At 37.8% G+C, this 7,663-nt stretch overlaps 1 pseudogene; it reads right to left on the reverse strand.

The window, feature by feature from the left end:
- Positions 1-1,934: 1,934 nt before the first annotated feature.
- Positions 1,935-6,715, reverse strand: LOC103244256 (YTH domain-containing family protein 1 pseudogene; annotated as a pseudogene).
- Between the last annotated feature and the right edge of the window lie 948 nt (positions 6,716-7,663).

The following is a 7,663-nucleotide window of genomic DNA, read 5'->3' on the forward strand; positions in this document are numbered from 1 at the left end:
CTTGCAAGTGTTCTCCAGATTTCTTGTATCTGGATATCTACCTCATAGTAATATTAGGGAATTTTTCTTGAACTACTCCCTCAATATACTTTCCAGGCTGTTTACTTTTTCTACTCTCTTAGAATGCCAGTAATTCATAGGTTTGGTCACTTTACATAATCTCATATTTCTCAAAGACTTTGCTCATTTTATAAAATTCTTTATTTTTGTCAGCCTAGATTAGTTCAAAAGACCAGTCTTCAAGCTCTGAAATTCAATCCCCTGCTTCATCCAGTGCAGTGATAAGGTTTTCGATTATATTTTGAAATTCCTTAAGATTTTTAATTCCAGAAACTCTGATTTATTTTTAAGATGTTTATCTCTTCTTTCATTTCCTAGATTGTTTAAAAGTTTCTTTGTGTTAATTTTCAACCTTGTCTTGGATTTCATTGAGCTTCCTTGAAATTCCTACTTTGAATTCTTATCTGTCATTTGTGAATTTCCATTTCAGTTAAGGAACCATTCCTGGAGTGCTAGTAGAATCTTTGGTGGAGTCACTATGTTCATCTTCAACTAAAATTCCAGGTGGTGGTGAGTCCAATTATTTCACGAGTCCCTCATTTCACAAAACATGAAAGCTAACTCTTTTTAAATCTTTTTTTTTTTTTTTTTTTTTTTTTAATTGAGATGGAATTTTTGCTCTTATTGCCCAGGCTGGAGCGCAATGGCACGATCTCGGCTCTCTGTAATCTCTGCCTCCTGGGTTCAAGCGATTCTCCTGACTCAGCCTCCTGAGTAGCTGGGATTACAGGTATGTGCCACCATGCCTGGCTAATTTTGTATTTTCAGTAGAGACAGGGTTCTCCATGTTGGTGAGTCTGGTCTCGAACTCCTGACCTCAGGTGATCCGCCTGCCTTGGCCTCCCAAAATGCTGGGATTACAGGCGTAAGCCACCATCCCTGGCCTACTTCATGTTTTAAAAGGGTTTATTTTTTGTTTTTACCCATTCAACAGAAAAAAAAAAAAATTAGACATGGTGAAATTTACAGTCGGTGACACCATCCTTCACTCTGCCTATACCATGAGATTCTACACTTAAAGCTCAGCATTATTGGTATAAAACTTAAAGACACCATAAGGATTCTCCAGTGAAGAAAAAGGGGGAAATTAAAAACGATCTGCAAACAACTAAGAATAACTAAACATTGAATCAGACCTAAAACATCTTCTAATTCCTCTGCACATTGCATCCCATTACTATCCAGCCAGATCAGACAACAGGGCAGTGAGGAAGAGAGAAGCCACTTGGTAGATATTTTCAAGAGATTTTAACAGAATACTTTTACATGAGAAAAAAACTCATGGTTTCTTATCTTTGCTATAAAGCAATAAAGGGGTGAGAAATATGAAATCTCAAATGGAGATATTAAATGACTGTGAATTTAAGAAAAAGACCATAATTTCTGACAAAATAGAAAAAATTAATTTGGATGTACTAAGTTTGTTTGTTTTGCTTTGTTTGTTTTAAAGGATACTTATATTTCACATTGGTCTCATTGATAAGGTGACTCAAAAAAACTTTTTTTTTTTTTTGAGACAGAGTCTCACTCTGTTGCCCAGGCTAGAATGCAGTGATGCCATCTCAGCTCCCTGCAACCTCCATCTCCTGGGCTCAAGCAATTCTCCTGCCCCAGCCTCCCAAGTAGCTGGGATTACAGGCACTCACCACCATGCCTGGCTAATTTTTGTATTTTTAGTAGAGACGGGGTTTCACCGTCTTGGCTAGGCTGGTCTCGAACTCCTGACCTCATGATCCACCCACCTCCCAATGTGGTAGGATTACAGGCATGAGAGTGAGTTCTTCAGTATCATTTTAAAAAGTACAAGTGAATGTGGATCCATCTGTGGGGGGGGAAAAAAAAAAAAAAAAAAAAAAACTACAAAAAGACAAAGATGCAATACTCAACCCCTGCACAAGACAACATACTGGAGCTGACCAAGCACATGCTTTATAAATGCTTTTTCAAAATCAATTGTTAGAACACACAAGAAACTGGTTTGTTCTTATTGTTTATTTTGATTGTGTCATTCCTTGCACATCACCTCCTCCTCGTCCTGGCATTTCGCATAGTGAGAAAAGTCATCAAAGATGGAGGTTGTGTGCTTGTAGGAAGCTGATAATTTTCAGCACTTGTTTTTCTTTTTCCAAAGGCACCTCCTGTGTTTTATGGTTTATGACTGGCTTGCTGTCATGATTCTCCAGTCTGATGTGCCTGAGCTGGTTATTGGGCACATCACTGACAAAAATTCACTCGATATCAAAGTTTCCCTTCCATTTGTCTTGAGACCAGACTCCAGCACTGGTGCTGCTGTCCACAGAGCACTTCATCTCGGCCACCCCACAGAAATACCCACTCCCACTGATGCTGAAGAGCAGGTAGGCAGGCCCTTTGCTGCTTATGGAGCTGAATGCACTGTTCAAGTACATAGTGCATGTTCTGTACTACACAAAATGGAGTACTTAATGGAGTAGTGAATGTCATCCTCAGAATAGCTCTTTATAATGCACACATGTCCAGTTTTGAGATTCCAGTCAAATTCTTTAGGATTATAATTGTGGGCAGCTTTCAGGTTTTTTTACACTTGGGGAAGAATTAGTCTTGGTATTTCCAGGAGAGTTACTATCACTGTTGGCCCCTCTTCTCTGCCCAAATGCCATATTTCCACGTGAGGAATGATCCAGTAGGTCTGGAGTGACTGATGAGGGTTCTGATACTGTGGTTGAGCCAAAGCAGGAAGCTTCATTGGGAGAAGATGAGGCACCTTCTGGGGTTGTGAGGATAGTGTCTCCTGGGGGTCTGGGGTCTTCAGCACAGGCCCCTTGTTTTCCCTGGTGTCAATATCCATGTTATGCTTTATAGATGGAGTGGGCAGTGCACCCCCTATGACAGGCCCACTCTTTGTTTCCATTTTAGGCCATGGTTTTGCAGGCTTGCTGGCAATGGCAGCCCATGAGGTCAGCTTTGAAACTGCCATGTTCACATATGTCCCATCATTGCCAGAAAGGATGCCAATCAGTGCCACACTGCTGACGACAGAGCCTACTGTCCTTGACTGCAGAGGAGCTTACATCCCAATCTTCAGGCTGACCATGTCCTGCTACAGGCTGTTCACCCCAGAAGCCTTGCTAAAGGTGTCACTGTGAAAGTCCATCTGCCCATCAACCACTGTGCAGCCCAGGGAGCTTGGGGGTAGGTGTAGCTGCTCCCATATGTAGAGCTCTGAATCTGCTACCCTTGAGACCCACTTGTCCTCCCTGCCAAGAATACAGGGTTTGGGGGTAAAAATTAAACCTGTGCTGATAGATTTTGCTCTCCAGACTCCAAGGCTACCCCAAAACAGAATTATGCATAAAATTATGATCTCTGTTACTGAGCTGTTCATAGGTGGTGAGGTGTAGAATCAAAGGGTCCTTGCAGTGGACCACAGAGCCTCATTGAGGTATTAAGGAACTCCAGTGGATGGTGGGTAATAGCTGTAGTGAGACTGAGGGCTCACTACATTGTCCAGGCTGGTCTCAAACTCCTGGGCTCAAGCAATCCTCCTGCCTCAGCCTCCCAAGTAGCTGGGATTATAAGCATGTGCCACCAGGCCTGGCTATCTTGCCATTTCTTTCCCAGTATCTACCTACTGAACAAAATTGTGAAGACAAAAGGGCAAGAACTGTGGTGATCTTGTTTACTAATGCTTATCCCAGCACCTTCCATGGGGTAGACAGGTGCTCAATGAAGTCTGCAGAATCAGTAAATAAATGGAAAGAATGGGTATTTCATACATAACTGAAAATTTATATAATAAACAAAAGCCTATGAGAAAACTAGATTTAGTTTTAACTAGTTTTACCTTATAAAATAAGTGAAAGAAAGGGCTAATGGTGATGAAAGGATAAATAAAATATAAAACCATAGAGAAAATCAACAAGGTCAAAGTCATTTTTTAAAATTTTTTATAAAATTGATAAACTCCTAGCAAGATGGCATAAGTAAACTACTGACATCAAATATGAGATAGGGGACATTATTATAGATACTATAGAAATTAATGAGATAATAGAAGATGTTCTGAAAATTTTATGTTAATAAATTTGTCAACTTAAATGAAATGGACAAATTTAGAAATAGGTAAACAAATTTTGATATGTTGATACAATGAAATACTGCATAGCAATATAAATAAATGAACTATTACTAGATACAATATGGATCTCAAAAACATTTTGTAAAGTGACAGAAGTCATCCCCAACATAAAACACACTGTATATTTCTATCTACATGAAGTCAAAGAACAGACAAAAATCATCAATGGATACAAACAAAAGAATAGTGATTTTCATTTGGGGGATCTTTGGGGGTGGTATGAATGGAAAAGGAAATGAGGGAACTTTCTAAAATAGCCGTTCTCAATTAGATGCTGTGAGAGAATTAGGCCTCACAGAAAATAATTTGAGACACTATTTTCTTAATTAGTCTAATAATGATACATAGTATTCTTGATGCACAAGAGGTAAACTGATTAATTAGAAACAGTGTGTGCCTTTGGGCACGACGATTTAACTCCCTTCTAGATCCCCAGTTGAGAGGTACTGTCTGAGGCTGCACTGTTCCATATTGTAGCCACTGGCCACATGTGGCCAGATGAATTTAAATTTAAATTAATTAAAATTAAATAAAATTTAAAATGTAGTTCCTCAGTCAGACCAGCCACACTTCAAATGCTCAAAAACCATATATTGCAAGAGCTACTATATTTGATAATACATATGTGTCAATTTCATCTCAAATTTTAAAAATAAGAAGTTAGCACAAATAAGTTTATATTATGTATAAGGTTTTGAAGTTTGATGACAGTAAGGCATTATGTCTCATGAAACACAAAAAACAAAACAAAACAAAAAAACTCTTTCTTTTGTCAATTTTCATAATATAACACATCTACTAAACTACAACATTTGATATTACTACCAGTCCGGAATAATCACTTTCCATGAAAATCACAATTTAGAAATGTGTATCTGGGCTTGAGTTCGTTTCAAAATATAATTAATACCCCCAGGACTGGTCAGATTTGTTTCACCCAATTTGTCTTTAAAGGATTGTAGAACCAGGGTATTTTGCAGCAATACATGGAACAAATGCTTAATATTCTAGACGGGCTTTAACACAGCACACTTGGTGAAAAACACCACCACTACTACAAACAATAGAACACTTTCTATATTAGCCAAGTTAAACATATCAGCATTTTTCATGAAGTCATGCAATCAAATAGACTTCATTTTACAAGTCACTGTTCATTGGACTATAAAATGAGTTTGCTAAATTAATATTTCAATGAATTACATTTAAAGAGAATATATAGATTTTCAAGTGTCATTGGTTTACACCAAAATGTCTTAGAACCAAAAATCAAAGTTATCAATAGTTGTCAGCAGTCTGTAAGTACTCAACTTAAAGAAATATGTGTAAATTATGAATTAATTCTAAACATCCAAACAAGAAAATAAAATGGAAAAAAAGACTCTGATTCCTAGAATAGCCTGTAGCCAATTTTCTCCCAAAAGAATGCTTATTTTAAATAAAGTCTTAGCCCTACAAAATGTAACAGCTGAATTATGGTCTAAGGTCGACACATATATAGACATATAAAGTCTAGTGTGTATGTAACAAACTAGCCTGCCCTAAGGCTCAGGAGGCCCCAACAATGTCCAGTTGATACTGGAAAGATGAGTTCTAAGCCACAGAGCTCAGTCACAGTGTGCTCCAAGCAGCTTGCCCTGTCTTTCAACAGCCTATTGTACTCATATCTTCCCAATTCCACTTTCAGGGACATCATGTCAGTAGCTTGAATTAGGCCACAGTGGAAATTTCCAGATGGTTCTTATTTAAACACTGAAATAACGTAATAACACACTGGAAAATGACAATAATATGAAATACGTCCTACACTAGAAATATGTTTTATGGTTTATCGTTGTGTTGCCCCGACGGCTCCTCTCACCCACTCCACAATCTTATTTAATAACATCTCCAATCTCTGGATGCTCAGGCAAAATACTTTGCAATCATGCTTCTCTTTGTCTCATGCGCCTTTCGTCACCTATCAAAAAAATTTGGCTGCTGTTACTTTCAAAATATATCCAGAATTCAACTGTTTCCCACACTTCTCATTGCTACCACCCTGGACCAGGCCACCAACAGCTCTTTCCCTGTCTTCATCTGCTCTTAACTGCTGCCATTCTACCCCCTACCACCTAGTCTTAGAATATCAGCCCCAGGGACACTCAAAACTCTGCTGGCTCCCCATTCATAGTAAAAAATCTGAAGTCCTTACAGCAGTCTGTTGATCTGACCCCTGTTCCCACTCTGAACATAGTTTTAGCTACTTTCCTCTCACTCTCTTCACTCTAGCCACATAGGCCTTTTTGCTCTTCCTTCAACACACCAGAAAAATTCCCACTTCTATGCCTTTGCATGAATTGTCCTAGTATTAGAATGCTCTTGCCTAATACCTGCATGACTACCTCTGTCACTCCCTTCAAGTCTTGACTCAAATGTCACCTTCTTAATAAGTCTGATCACACGCTCCAATTGCAATGCCCTCTTCAGCAATTGCCACTCCCCTTCGTCCTGCTCCGCTTTCCCTTTCCTCCCATAGCACTTATTAACTTCTAACATACTATACAATTTACTTATTTTATGTAAATAAAGGCAAGTACAGTTAATAGTTTATGAAATCAGAATCTTTCATCAATTTTATTTGTAGCTGTATCCCATGCCTCTGGAATAGTGCTTGGCACATCATAGTTGCTCAAGAAATGTTTGTTAACGAAAAAATGAGTGGCTATCCCAAACTCTAAAGAATGTCAGATAGTTTTGTTTTCTCCTTTGATCTGAAGATGTTTGGGAACATGATAACTGGATCTGAAAGCCATCCATATGTGTTGTGAAAATGTTCAGAATTGTTTAATCACATCTGTGATTCTATTCTGTAAACCAAAATCTGTCAGAAATCTAATGCCAAAATTGTTATTGGAATTTTTTTTGCTCACTGCATCACTTCTAAGAACAGTTTGAATCATTTCCTGAGACCCTAAAGGCTACAAATATACAGTCTGCTTCTTAACTGGTGAAGAGACTCTAGACTGTGTAAAGGTTTTAAACATATTTTGGGAGACATATGTGGTTTGAACACTAAAATTAACCTATGATTTACAGGAGCAAAAAACAAATGATTTTAGCATCCAGTAAAATTTTATGCTTGAGTGTTCCGTTATTTTATATCAGTACATGAAACTACTTTTCATTTTCTTTACTGGATACTACCAAGGTGCAAATAACAACTCAAAATTTAGAAGTGTAAAATTCTTATAACATCAAAGAACCAGCAGAACTAGTGTACTTTGTATTGTTCAATAATGTAGGTGAAGGTACGAGAATCTATTATTGCATTTGAATACTCCAGTTCCAAAATTTTATAAAATGTCTTTAAATTATACGAAAATGATCAATATATTTTGAAGCAAATTTCTCAAATGGCCTTCAGACACAATCTTCATAGCCATAGAGATGTAAAGCAACAAATAACCTACATTTGTTTTAAAAATGTGTTGCAATGCTCTATCC

Source organism: Chlorocebus sabaeus, chromosome 23, assembly GCF_047675955.1.
Source record: "Chlorocebus sabaeus isolate Y175 chromosome 23, mChlSab1.0.hap1, whole genome shotgun sequence".
Taxonomy (NCBI): Eukaryota; Metazoa; Chordata; class Mammalia; order Primates; family Cercopithecidae; genus Chlorocebus; species Chlorocebus sabaeus.